A 13,763-nucleotide genomic window follows, 5' to 3' on the forward strand; every position below is an offset into this window, starting at 1 on the left:
AATGTAGGGGAAGCAAGATTGGAGAGACCAACAGCCTTCATTAGTGTTAAAAACGTGTTTTTGTGTGCCTAAATTATATGGTATGTTATTTATTTTGTTGTTAACTTGTTTTGAAGAACTGGTTTGCAGGAGAACTATGGCTTTGTGTAGAAATAGAGGCTGGGAATGTGATTGCCTTGGGATGTTTGTGCTAGTCCAGGAATTCTTTTCAATAGGATCTGGTATTGCTTCCATTACTCTTCTGCCCCAGCCCTGGAAGTGTCCAAGGCCATGCTGGATGGTGCTTGGAGCAACCTGGGATAGTGGAAGATGTCCCTGCACATGGCAGGGAGTGGAATGAATTGGGCTTTGAGGTCCCTTCCAACCCAAACCACTGCAGGATTTTCTGATTTTATGTCTAACGTGTTACCAGTAAAGGCTGTGAAGTTTAATGGGAATTCACATTAATATTTTAAATGGACTCTTGGGCTGGGGCTTTTGCTGATGATTTTCAACCCAAAGATAAATTTTGCACAGTGGTAGGGAGGAATGTTTTTAGACATCAGAAAAAAAATTGTGTGTGAGTTCTATAAGCTGGCCTGTACCTTCAGGTGTTTTGGAATTTAATTGTTTGTGTTCTTTCCCACCTATTTAATATAAATATTTCTGAAATGAGGGTGGTTTTTTTTTTTTGTTTTTTTTTTTTTTTTTTAAATTAATTATGAACTGGATCTGGAGGGGGCTTATAAACTAGGAGCAGCTCTTGCCAGTAGATGGAGGTAATGAGATACAGAAGTCAAACTGGATTCTCTAGTCCTTTAAAGATGGGATAAAAGCCAAGTGATATGTAGGAAAAAGGAGAACTTGTGATTTGTTTTTGCATTTCGTAGGACTTGCAGAAGAAATTAAGAAAGCTGGTTTAAAACAGGATTCAGACTCAAAATGCTGCTGTACAAGTATTCCTGCCTTGGGGAGGTTTCCTGTTCTTTCTCCATTTTCTGCACACTTTCTGCAAGTAATTAGTATTCTTTCTATAAGTGTGTTTTGGTGCTCTTCTAACAGTATGAGTCACAGTGAGAATTGATTCTTTCACAGCAGTATTCTAGTTTGCCTTTTGGTTTATAACGTTTCATCCTGTTTTTTAAAATTAGTTGAAGGAAGGAAGCCAGTTCAGCTGAATCCAGGCTCGGAGGGTGCATGTCTGAGTTCTGTGAGGGTTTATCTTGTGGGACAAGAGCCAGAGACTTGTTTACATTATAAAATCCTCCTGTTAACCTGAGAATCTACAAGTTAAATCCCCTTTTTGATAGTTACAACCTCACAGATGGTAGTAGTTGCAGCAGCATAGTGCTGCATTTGCCTAAAGAGCAGTAGGACACTTTTTAAAGTCAGTTTTAAGGATGCCTCTATAAATTGTTTGTGTGTTGCCATTCCCACCTGCTTTATATCTAAAGAAATACTTATAGTCAGTCCTCTAAGTGAAGAATTTTAAGTTGCATCATTTTGAGAGGGCCTCCAGAGGACAGTGCAACAACTTGATGCACAGTTGTTTCAATGTGCTGCACTGCTGCCTTTAGGTTGGAAACCCTGAGATTATTCCAGTCTCACCTTATCTTTGTGCTTTACAGGATGAAACTGAAGCCTCTGAACCTTGCAGCTGCTCACTTTAATTAGAAAATTGCCCAGAGGTGTCAGGAGTAATGGCATTAAATAAGTGCCTGTTGCGGGTCTTGTGCCTCGTGCTCAGCTCTTGCTTTGGAGAGAGAGCTTAGATCCCAATGCTTCAACTTTTTAATCTCTTTCTATGGGAAGAGTTATGGGAGGTGTGGCTGACACTGAGCGTTTACAGGCCAAGGTTAAACAAAACCAAAACAGAAACCTAGAGCTGAGAGATTTCAGGCAGCATGAGAGCAGTTTGAACATTCCCAGCATGTTTTTGCTTAGTGAGATATGTATGACTGTGAGTTCAGAGATTTTTTTTTTTTTAAGGAAAAGTGCCTAAGGAGATGTCATTTTTCTTAGCACTGTCACAAATTTTATAGATGTTGGCACTAACTCTTTATTCCTCATATGCAAAAGTAGAACTTGCCATAAATTGACTGTCATAGCTTTGTGGAAAGTTACCACTCATGGTGAAGTGTTTTATGACAATTATGCACTGTCCATAGAGTAATTGAATATAAGCAATTTATGGGTCTGTATTTTTCCTTTTCTCCTGTTTTACAGCAGTGAGAATAATTGTGAGCTTTCTAGGAGCTTGTTTGTGCAGGACCATATGGAAAACAATGCCCTGGAAGGAGTGCTTGCTGATATAGAAATAGCATCTGGAGTCATTAGTTTGTGTGAATAACCTTCCCAAAAGAGGTAATTCTGACTTCAGGATGCTGCACTTGTGTGTGTGTCAGGGTGCTGGTAATACACACGTGCTGTGGGTGTCTGGGGATACTGTACCAAAGATTTCTAGAGCAAATAAATGTGCTGGAGGTTGAGAATGAGAATATCTCCTAGGCTGGGTTAAGGGTGAAAGGAATTTTAAAATGTCCAGGGTTCACACCTAGGGAAAGCAGAGAAAGAATGTCTTAAAGAAGGAATGAAGCATTTGGTATGTGTAGTTTTGATTGTGGATGTCTCAAGAATCTTCCCTGCTTAGTTTGTGATTTGGCACTGAGGAGGCTGAATAATACAGGGCTGAAAGGTGATGGGCCACTGCCCAGGCTCCCCAGGGAATGATCACAGTCCCAAGGCTGCCAGAGCTCCAGGAGGGTTTGGACAGCTCTGTCAGGCCCAGAGTGGGATTGCTGGTCAGGGTCAAGAGTTGGACTGGGGTCCCTTCCCACTTAGGATATTCTGTCATTCTGTGAAATAACAACTAAAACAATTCATAAATCACAGTGCCAAGTCTTGCCTCTCCTAGTGTTGCATTGGCCTGTGCACACAGGAGTAGAGCTCAATCCATGGAAGTTTCCTAAATCTCCTAGCCCAGTGCCAAAGGCATGGCATAGAAATTCTGGTTGCAAATTGTCTTTGCTTTATATGATTAGGGCAGCTTTTCCTGTGTTTTGTCAGTTCAGGTCTTCTGTTTAGGGTAGTGGGTTTACTGCTGCTAGGAAAAAACTAGCCCCTGACTGTGGCAAAGGGAGATCTGGAATTTCAGGTAACTCTGGGCTGTTGCTCTAAAAACTGACATTTTGGGGCACCTTTGGTGACCATACCTTTTTCTGAACTCCTCCTGCCAGTACAGTTCAAGGGGTGAATTAGTGTCCAACTTGCCTCTTTACATCAAAATGCACAGCTGAAATCTATAATCAAAATAACCTCAGCTTCTATATTTTGTGCTTGTTCCAGGTTAAAATATTCTAGGACCAGTAATTTACCTATTACACTTCTGTGTTTATACTGCTTATTGAATCTACTTGTAAATTTGCAGTGATAAATTATAAATGTGGGGTATGTTGGCCATTAATCTGAGGCTAAGCTTGGTAGCAAACTGTATTTCTCAGTGCTGCTAAATAATGCTGAGGAGCTCATTGAAATGGTAGCTTGAATTTTAAAACCCCTCTCTTTGATTCAGACAAGGCCAGCAGTGAACTGTAAAGATGCAGCTGTGTACAGATGCAGGAGCTGAGCTCAATAGTTCCCTTCTCCTGCCCGCAGAGCCAGGAGAGGGACAGGCAGTGTGTGACATGGGAACAGTTGTGGCAATGAACCCTCCAAATCCGGGGATCCCAAAGCCTGGTGTATGAGTGGATTGTTCACCGGATGTGCGGGGTCCTTTCTGCTCTCAACTCGGGGAGGAAGCTTGGGGAACACAACTGGGGACTGTTGCAAGAGAGGATGTAATATGAAAATCTCAAGGGAAAGGCCTTTGGCACTGTGCTGCTAGAGGAAAGCTTGTGTTTTGAGGAGGGGCTGGATGGAGGATGTCAGTGATGGGAATGAGAAGGCAAAAGGAGGAAGGATTTGGGTCACTAGCATTGGTCTCAAGCACACTGCCAGTTTTAGGTGTACTTGGTAGCAGAGCGAGGACCTCGGTTTATTTAGCCTTTGCACCAACAGCTATAAAATGTTATTTTGCTTATGTTTGCATAAACAAAACTTGTGTTCTTTGTATTTCCTTGGCATGTGAATATAGATTTGTGTGGTTAGGGGAAAATAAGTCTTAACCCTGAAAGCTCTGATCTGGCAGGGGTCAGTGCTGGTTTGCTTTTAGGTGCTGTTCCCCTGCCCTCACCACAGGCAGGAGGTAACCTGAGGTGTTATTCCCTGGCCGTATCCTGTTTCTCTCTGGCTGATACTCTCAGCCTGTGGGTAGCTTTCCAGAAGGGCTTGTGGACATCAAATCCCACTGCTTTTAAAAGTTCCCCTTTGAGATGTCTCGTTTGGTGGTTAAAATTAACAGTGTAGGATGCTTACAGATCCCTAGAGGACGCGTTTCTGTGCTTTGTTGGCTTGGTAATTGCTCTGTGCCTTGTTCTGGTTGTCAATATCTCCAAGTTGATAAGGAAGAGGTGCTGTAAACAGATGTTCCTCCTTGACCAGGGCTAAACCCACAGCAAGAACAATCCCCTTTACTTTCCTCTCTAAGATAAAGTCCAGGTACTTGCTGTAGAGAGCAGTGGGAACAAATTTAAATGTATGCACTGAATGTATCTAAGTCTTCATGGGGTTGAGTTGTGCTTTAAAATAGGTGTTGTGAGCTGAGCTGCTCAATACATTACACCTGTATGTGATTTCTGCCTTCAGGTCAGCATCTGGTTGATTAAACAAGGGGAATAAACTTGGAGCACAAGGAAGAAGAATTCCCTGTATAGGAACAAGGGGTTTATGTTATATATATATATCAGCCTAATGAAGTGCTGGGAATGAGCACCCCAATATTGACATGATAATTGCTGCCTGTTTTCCATCAGGAATGCCTGTTGTATTCATACACACTTGGGCTGTTTTTTCAGACTAGTGTTACAAATATTCTAAATTCTGTTACATAAAAATAATGATTCTACATAAAGGTAAGACTGGATTTAATATTGAAATGGAAGATACCATCTACCTGCTCTGCAGGCACCGTCATGGCTGTCAGAGGCATCAGTGTGAAAACACCTGTTGAGTTGGATGTCAAAGAAATGGAAGTGTGAAATCCACCAATGTTTTATGGTGTGGTCCTAAAGAAGAAGCAAGTGAGGCTTCACTCCATTTTGATGAAACTGTGGTCAGGTAACCCATTTAGGGTTGCTTTCTGAGGGGCAAAGAAGGAGAAGAAATGGGGGAAACCCCATGGTCAGAGTTTGGATACTGAACCACAATCTGTTGGTTTCTGGGATGTGTAATAGATTTCCTTCTGAAATTGCACTGTAGAGGATAGAAGCAGGTCTGAAACAGATGAGGGACATGGGAAGGAGTGTGTTCTAATATGTCTGTGTCTCCCTGTGTGCTGTCACTCAGATAACTGAAATGGATCACCTTGTGCTTTGGATACAGGTGATTAAGACCAAGGATTTTCTTTTCTGTCAGGGTGTCAAAAAGAAAAGGAAGAAAAATGCCTGTATTCTCTAGGCTATTATAATTTACCTTCAGGTTGTATTGCAAACATCTGTGTACTATCACCTGTGATGGGTAAACTTACCAGCCAAGAGCAGCATCTTCTTCTGTGGAATGAATGTTAGATTTTAACTGTTTCTAGCTTTGTCTCCACGTGGTGGTTTAAAACTGGGGCACAGATGTACCTTCAGCATATAATGCATATGCATAATCAAAAGCACTGGTTTGCAGTAAATAATTCATGTCAGCTGGGGCACTTGGTTCTGATAATGAGATCTCAGGGGCTTGGCTCTTTCCAGATGATATATGAAATATTTGCTGTTAGTCATTCACACTGACAACTACTTAGTTGCTAATAGGATTTGTGTGTTGAGGGGAAGGAAATTCCTGAAGTTTTTTGGTTGTTTCTATTCTTTCTTGATATCTCTTTTTTCCTATCTGCCTGTGCTTTGAGCAGCTCTGACTGATAAAACTTGGAAGGACGAATGACTACCACCCCTGAGTGAAAACCTCTAGGAATTGACATAGGTAGGGATATAAATCTCTATTATGCTGTTATTGACGACCTGCTCCGTACAAAATCCATACGGAAATTGTCTTTGAAAGGGTGAGAAGCTGTTAGGCAGAGAGTGTTGGTATTTCACCAAAGTATTTCTGTAGTTTGAGGGTCATGAAAATATGGATGGAAATAAAAAACACCTATTTACATACCCATTAAACATTTTGGGAATATGGAGATTTGGGTAGATTATCCCACCCTTTAGGTAAACTTTAGCAGGACAAAGTAATTTGTGTTCTGTCCTACAACTGATGAGATGCTGAGGTAAGAAATTGTGAAGTAGGCTTTTATTTTCACCTCCTGGCATTTTTCTTACCAACTTACGTGTGAGAGAATTGATGAGTGACAGCATTTGCTCAAAATCTGGTGATGCTCTTGAGCTTTCAGGTTAGCAGTTCAAAACTTGGGTAAAGGTGACTGACAGAAGGAACAGTTATTTGGGAGCAGGATGCAGTAAATGTCCCCCCATGGCAATGGGGGGGATAAAATGATTTTTAAGGTCTCTTCCAGCCCAAACCAGTCTGGGATTCCACCCTAAACCAGTAAGGATTTGGCTTAGCATTGGTGCTGATGCCTTGCACTTGGAATGTCAGATTTTGTGTGTAGAGTAGCAAACACAGTGACTGTATGTTCTTCAACCTTTGGTCATTAAAAATGTTATATTTTTATCAAAAGCTTTATTAGTCAAAAACCTTCCTTAATGGCTGTGTTTACTGGCACCCTTCCTTAGTGCACAGTACTGCAGTAATCATGACAGCTTCTGTAATTAATAGCAAATGAGCATATGATGGTGGTTCCTGCTAAACCTTGAGCCATCTGCTCATGGCACTTGGCTTGTCAGTCTTCTGTGCAGGGATCTGGTGAGGATATTGATGATGAGTTCTGTGGTTCTTCTCTTCCAGAAGGTTTAAAATCCACACCTCATAATTAGGCAAGGAAGAGGTGTTTTTTCTGTAACTTTTAAAAAATTGTCACCTGCTTTGTGCACTTGGGTGTGTTTCCTTCATAACAGAAAGGGAAAAGGGATCTGCTTGTGCTTCTCTGCTGTTAGTCCTGCTGATGTCTGTCAGCCTTTTGTTTGATGCCATCATCCACATCCCAGTTCGGAACAGAACTGGAGCGTGTGTGGAAGTGCAGTTCACCACAGCCCTTCTGTGCAGATTGTTACAGTGCTTGCAGTGACTTTTGGTGGTGGTTGTCCTTTCCCTTGCTCTAGGCTAGCTTTTGGCAGTGCACTTCCAGGACAGTGGTGTTTGTACATATTTAGTGCAATCACACTTTGATTTTGGGCTGGGAGGGACCTTCAAGACCACATTGTTTCACAGAAGAAGAGCTGGACCCAAGGAGAGTCATTTGGTCATTGTTGTAGATCAGGTGTCTGTGGCTGCTGAGGCTTTAAGTCAGCTGAGGTCAGCCGGGGGAAACCAGCTCTAATGTTTGACCTCAGAGAAAAGGTGAGGCTCTTAAGGCTTCTGTGTCAGAGAGGAGAAGAATGGATTTGTTAGAGATGCCCAGAGAATCTGGGGCTGCCCTTGGAACCCTGGAAGTGTCCCAGGCCAGGCTGGACAGGGCTTGGAGCAGCCTGGGATAGCAGAAGGTGTCCCTGTCCATGGCACGGGGTGGAATGAAATGAGCTTTAAGGTCCCTTCCCACCCCAGCCATTCTATTTGAGGTATTTGATGGTACTCAGTATCTGTAACTTGAAGGAGAAAAATTGAAAATATGCTTGATATGGCTGATTCACCTGTGCTATGAAAAGATATATTGCTCTTTCTGAATCTGGAAATAGTTTATGAGCTACTCTGCTTCCATGCAGGTATCTGTTTGGTGTTGTCCTTATAATGCTAAAAAAAATCAGCTGGAAGATGGGCTCCTTTAAGAGTAAAAACAAAGCTGGATGTGAAGGGATAGCTCAATATATGTAAATAACTCGCCTTTATTCTGGTAATTCTGTTATCCTGATGAGCTTCCGTATTCTCCAAAGCCTTTATCAGTATTCCATATGTATGCTGATGATTATTCACTGTAAGTGTTGCTTTTGCAGCAGAGTAAGCCTGGTGGGAATGACACAGGCGCTGCTTCTATGGTGAGGATTTGATCTAAGCTTCTTGCTTGAAAAATGCCAGATTTCCATTTCTTTAAAAAAAAAAAAATTCCACTTCCTCCCAGTAAGACTGTACTTGTTTGAAAATAATATTTTTTAATAAATATAATTTTTTTGCCGGGGTGAACTCTGGTGAGCGTGTATGGTAAGTGAAGCGAGATGAAAATCCCTTTGGTTCAGCTGTTTTCTGCAGAGAATAAATTAACAGAATAGGAACTCGTTCTGCCTTCGTGTGAGCTTAACACAGAGTGGTCATATGGGTTCTTGCAGAAGTGGGTCAAAGCTATTTTTGCTCTTTGCCTCCAGCCATTAAGAGGGAAAATTGGACACCTGGCTCTCCACTATGCCAAGCATTTTATGTCTATTTTAGCATGCCTTCACCACAAGAAAATAAAAGCCCTTTCAGCTACTGTTCTCTCCCTTGGAAAAACTGTAGCTTTAAAAATTGATGGACACGTGCTCGGTTAATGATGAAAATAAATTTTACTCCTAAGAGATATGTGATAATTGAATACATGGGTATTTTAGCTAAGGCTAGAAAAGCATTCTAGGGATTTGGAAGTGGTATTTAAATTTCACATCCAGCTGTGCTTACAGAGCAGGCACCCTATGGAATATAATGCACACAACCTGAAAGCAGAGCTAGGAAAACCTAAGCAAAATCGTGTCAAGACTACGATAAGAGCTGGCTTGAATTTTGCTAAGGTAACAAAATACAGCACAAGATACCTGACTTGGCAATTCAGATTGATGGAAACCAAATTCATTGCCATTGTGGTCAGCTGTGGTTTGGAAAAGGGGATGCAGGGTAAGAGCACTTGAGAAGAAAATTAAAGATACCAGGAATGTATGATGAGTATCCTAAAGTAATCGACTAGATTCCTGTTTTGTTGTGTTTCCCTCTGCTTTTGGCATGATCTCACAGCCTTGCATGGTCACCTAGTTCATGTGCTGCAGCAGAGTAGAGTCATGGAATCACTGAGGCTGGAAAAGACCTCTAAGGTAGAGTCCAAGCATTCCCACAGCACTGACCTTGAGCTCTCTCCAACCTGGGGTTGTGCCCATTCCCTGGGGAGCCTGTTCAGTGCTAGCCACCCTCTGGGAGAAGAACCTTTTCCTGGTAGCCACCCTAAACCTTCCTGACAGAGCTCCAGCTGTTCCCTGGGTCCTGTTCCTGGCTACAGAGATGGGAGCTGTCCCTCATAAGGCTGCCAAGCAGCTGCCAAGCTGCAGCCCCCAGTGAGCTTTGATCTCAATCACCTCCAGGAGAACAAGCCAATTTACCTCAGCTGTTCCTCATCAGCTGCCCCTCTGAGCCCTTCAGCATCTTTGTGTCCCTCCTTTGGATGCTCTCCAGCAGCTTTAGATCCTTCTGATATTGTGGTGCCCCAAACTGTCCCCAGTGCAGAGCAGAGGGGGACAATGCCCTCCCTGGCCTGGCTGCTGCCTGTCAATGAATCTGCAACTCTGCCTCTGTAGTAAGAGGACTTGGATTTTTCAGCTCTGGTTTATCAGTTGATGTTTATCTCCCTTGAAAGCCTTTTTTTCCTTTTGATAAGGTCATACACAGTGGTAATTTAAAAGGCAAAATAGTTCTGTGGTGGTTCAGGTCTCCTATTTGTGAGGTACCTGTAGTTGGCCTCACTGACCTTCCAGACCACAAGGTACTTTGGACTTGTTTTTTGTGTCAAGGAGTAAGACCTGTAGTAAGCAGACTGGGAGTTCTTGGCTCTGAGAGAAAGCTTTTGACCTTTGCAAGGTTGTGGTGATTTTTATTCAACCAAGCAGATAGGACTGGAGTTCTGTAAGGTCCCTGAAGTCTCCCTGGTTTGCAGCTGGTGGTAGCCAACTGCTTGGACCAAGCCAGGGAAAGTTCCTCTCTGTTCAGACCTCTTCCATGCCTGTGGGGAGAAGCACATTTTAAATAAAAACTGTTTTGGTGCCACCTGTGCAGTTTTAATTCCACATTTTTTATCACTGCTTGAATTAAGAAGGAATTTTGGTTTTCACTGTTTTTCATGGAACTACTCTATCATCTGTTGTTTTCTATGTGACCATTTCAAATCATTTCAGGGAGGAATTGGTCTGAACCACAATTCCTTTGTTCTGTAGCATGTACTAATTCCTGCATTTTCCACAGCGGGAAATGCTTTGGAAGTATTAGGATGGGGAGAATGTGTGTTTAAATCCCATCTGGTGCCGAGCTGAGTGTGGTGAGGAAGGTCATCCTAGGTAACCCCACACATGCATCCTATGTAGGATAAATGGTGCTGGTGACATGTTTTTTCCCTGTTGATGGTCCTGCATCCTGGAAAAATGAGGGTCATTTTTATCTGGAAAGTGAAAGCACGTAAATGGCTGAGCTCCAAGGACAATTACAGCTGCAGAGGCATCTTGTTTTGCCAGCAGAATGAAATATTAGGAAGTCAGATTTCTTTTGTGAGTTGACCTCAGTTTGTTGGTTTTTAAGGAGTCTCTGCTCCAAGTGTGCTGTGCTTGAAGGCTGAGACGGGGAGTGGGACTCCAAGTCGAGCTGTGTCGCACTGCGGAATTATTGCAGGTAGAAAGATAAGGTTTGACGGACTGGCTTTTATAATTTATGGGGTTTTAGCTTTTCAGTGTAGGGTGGCTGTCTGTAAATAGCCATTTTCCACAGTGCTGGGACAAAATTGGGAGCAGTGTGTGAAGGCTGAGTCCTTCAAATGCTGTTGGTATCCCAGAAGAGTTAGTATCAGCTGAAGTTAATGAGGGGCCGGCAAAATGTTCTGGACCCCTGCAAAACAGAGCTTTGGAAGTCATTGGCTTTTTCTTGCCTAGAAAACAGTCAAAAGTATCGAATACCACCTTTTTTAACGAGGTGAAATGTATGCTTTCCAAAACAGGAGGCCAAATTCTCATGGAACACACATAGATGTTTAGTGTCACACGCTTTGGACAGTGGTACCTCACTGAACTAAGGCTGTGCCTAAATTCTACACGAATTGCTATTGTTTGAGTGCAAGAAAAGTGGCTTGTTGGAGTCAGCATCTATTATTTGAGAGTTACCTATTATTTCAGTGACTGCTGAAATGCAGTGGTTTATTTCCCCTCTCTGAGCACACGTGCTTGCTTTGCCCATAATGCCTCCGACGTTAATGCCGGCTGTGTTTACAACGGGTTGTTTGGGGATTGTAAATAATTTTGAAGCAGCAGGAGTGACCTACTTCTTAGAAGCATTTGCCTTCTGGCTGTTTTGCGGGTTCTGTGGATTCCCAGATCCCTTTCATGGAAAGGCAATCTTCTTTCAGGTTTAATGCTATACAAATGTAAAGAGAAGTATAATTTGGAATATTATGCAACTAGAATACAGCTTGTTTGTACAGTTATTGTTGTATTTCCTACAAGGTGTTCAGCATTCAGCACAGAAGCAAGTGTGGCATAGGTAACAACTGTGTGGATTCTTTCTGGAGTACAGGGAATAATTACAAGCAAAATCTTTGTTTATTTAGCTTTTTTTTTTAACTGATGTTTTAGGTCACTCACAATTCTGTTTAAGAATAGTGAGGTTTTGTTCTTTGCTTATTTGATTTCAACTTGGCTAACACTAGATTTCATGAAGCATAGGTTGTTTTGGGTAATGTGTGGTTCCCTTTTGTGTCTTAGCTCTTCTCCTCTCCCCCCTCCATTAGTTCTTCCTTGCTTATCACTTTTTCCTGAGTTCATGCCATTATTTCTGGGGATGCTTTGCTCTGTGCCATGTTTTAATTTGAATTTAGATGCATTGTTCCTAGGGGTTTAAGGGCATAACAAAATCCTGGTGGGGTCACCCTTCTCTTCCACAACATTTTTGTCCGACAATGTGGATATTTGTTGGATTGGAGAAGCTTGTGTTTTAAGAACAACAACAATTTTTGCTAGAAATGTCATTTTCCAGGTTAAACTAATGTAAGGAATGAAATGAGGACAGAGTGAAATGTGTTGACAAATGTAAAGCAGAGGGGTTGAGGAAGAAATTCATGGCATATGAAAAGTTTAATTACACAGTAAGGAAATAGAAAATGTTCAGTAGATCTCAGGGGAGTGAGGTACATGACTGAAATTGTGGCGTTATCCTAAACAAGTCTCAAAGGGATAATTGTTTTTACTTAAGGATTGCTGCAGAATGTCGGGTTAAACCTCAAACCATCACCTGCAAGCAGAAGACAAGGGAAGAGACTTGGCTTTGTTATCAAAAGAGCTAAATCAGGAGCAAGTCTGTGGCTTGGTTGTGATTAGAATGGTTTTCCAAACTGTTGGGCATTAGAAAACATCTATTTCCAGAATGCAGTGGGAATGATGTCTGTTCAGATGTCTTGGGAGAGCTTGTTCAGATGTCTTGGGGATGTCTTCAGGAGAGGAAAGGCCCTTATTTTGGGTTTGCTGCAGCCATCACTGCCATCTCTCTGGTTTGCTGGGACCATTGGTGTTGCTCCCACCGCTCCAGAGAGGGACAGGCTCCTTTCCAAGCTCATTACAGGAGCAGTAGCAGCTTTCCTCATGGAGGAGTCAGATCCTTTTACCATGTCTCCCAGGAGGATGAAATCCTTTGAGACAGAGAAGCTCTCTGGATTATGATGATGATTTTGATTTTTGAAAGCGTGTGTCCTGTACTTTTCAATAACTTAAATGGGTTTGAAGTGGGTCTGTTTACTCAGATTGCTTTGGAAAAATGAATCCAAATTGCACTTTGTCCCCCTGGGCAGGGGAATAAGAAAGTGAATTTTCACTCCTTTCAGGAGTGGAGTTTAAGGCTGGTTTGGCCGAACCTCTCTCCCTGCTCTTGGGCTCTCTCCATAGATGTTCAGTCCTGGTTTTAAAGATGTTCTTTATTAGGCTGAAAGCTGGAGTCGCTTCAGATTCTTGGGGGCAGGAGGCTGATGTTATCAGGCCTGTTTTGCTTCCTTCCCTCTTGGCCCTCCCTCCCATCCCGCCTCCCCTTGGGGCCGCTGACCCAAGGCCTTCCAGCAGCAGCTCCTCCCTGTTTTCCCAGACTGCCGTGTTTGTAATTAAATGTCTCAGGCAGAATTTCTCTTGCTCTGCTTTGCAATTGCTCCAGTGTCTTCCTCTTCTTGTTCTTCACCCAGGTGACATTTTCTCCAGTCAGCAGGATGAAAATCCATTTTTCCAGTTTTTGGTGGTTGCTCTCGCTTGGTGGCTCAAAACTGCCCTTGGAATTTGTCTGGTTTGTGTTTTGTCATGTAATTTTAACACTTTGATCTTGGCTATGCAGAACATCTCAAATCCTGGAATGTAACCTGGAATGGTTCTCTCACTGGTGTAGGAATATCTGGGGCTCTTTCCCACTGTTCAGCACCTGATCTTGGTGTCTGCGTGGCCATGGGCATGTGTTAATCTTTATTTTGGCCGACAGATCCTCAGATATGCCTCCAAGCAAGTGCATGGCTTCTGCAAGCTTTTTATTCCTGTTCAGTGTTTATCAACAGACATCAAATTTAATTGTCTTGCCCATAGACAATGGAAATGTCATTTTTGTCCCTTGTGACTGGAAAAAGAGTTTTTTATGGGGTACTGGAGTGAATAAAAAAACCCCACACAATGTTATTT

The 13,763-nt window shown here is 42.5% G+C and overlaps 1 protein-coding gene across 3 annotated transcripts in view; it reads left to right on the forward strand.

Moving 5' to 3' along the window:
• AGAP1 (ArfGAP with GTPase domain, ankyrin repeat and PH domain 1) overlaps positions 1 to 13,763 on the forward strand; it is a 301,042-nt gene that overhangs the window by 31,124 nt on the left and 256,155 nt on the right. The gene's annotated exons all lie outside the window — the stretch shown is intronic.

The sequence above is a fragment of the Cyanistes caeruleus genome, chromosome 7, assembly GCF_971803275.1.
Source record: "Cyanistes caeruleus chromosome 7, bCyaCae1.hap1.1, whole genome shotgun sequence".
NCBI classification, from domain to species: Eukaryota; Metazoa; Chordata; class Aves; order Passeriformes; family Paridae; genus Cyanistes; species Cyanistes caeruleus.